Source organism: Neomonachus schauinslandi, chromosome 10 (genome assembly GCF_002201575.2).
Source record: "Neomonachus schauinslandi chromosome 10, ASM220157v2, whole genome shotgun sequence".
In the NCBI taxonomy this organism is placed as follows: Eukaryota; Metazoa; Chordata; class Mammalia; order Carnivora; family Phocidae; genus Neomonachus; species Neomonachus schauinslandi.
This window is the reverse complement of record NC_058412.1, coordinates 130,125,282-130,125,795: the sequence shown is the minus strand read 5'-3', so window position 1 is coordinate 130,125,795 and position 514 is coordinate 130,125,282. Positions and strand designations below refer to the sequence as shown.

The 514-nt window shown below is 38.7% G+C and overlaps 1 protein-coding gene across 1 annotated transcript in view; it reads left to right on the top strand.

The window, feature by feature from the left end:
- The window catches only part of BCAS1 (brain enriched myelin associated protein 1), an 88,605-nt gene that overhangs the window by 62,522 nt on the left and 25,569 nt on the right, over positions 1-514 (top strand). The window lies entirely within an intron of this gene.

The window sequence follows — 514 nt, the reverse complement described above, 5'->3', positions numbered from 1 at the left end:
TGAGGCACCTCAAAAATGTAGTTTTCCAAAACCTCTTCCAGGGAGATTAATAAATTGTCCTCATGAGTCAGCAGCTTTCTGCTCTGAAAGAAGTACAGTCTTTGGAAAATTTTGGAAGTGGGGATAAGTGAGTTCACAGCTCCTTAAGAGAGAAACTGATCATGATCACTTTGCCAAAGCAAAATATGTTTGGCTCTTTCTAGGTGTCTCTTGTTTGTTAGCCTTGGATGAGGCTTGTGTTTTCATTTTTATTTAATTGCTGGCATTAAACTGATGTTGAGAATCCAAGTACGTTCCAGCAATGTTGCCTGATGTGATGTGGATTGAAAATTAGAATGGCTATGTTATAATTCTTGTTAGGAGAAAGATCTTTCAGATCTGCTTTTTTGTTGTTGCAAATGTTTTCTTTCCCTCCCCAATCCCTGCTCTCCCTCCCTCCTCTCTCCCTCCCTCCTCTCTTCCTCTCTTTTCTTTCTTTCTTTCTTTCTTTCTTTCTTTCTTTCTTTCTTTCTTT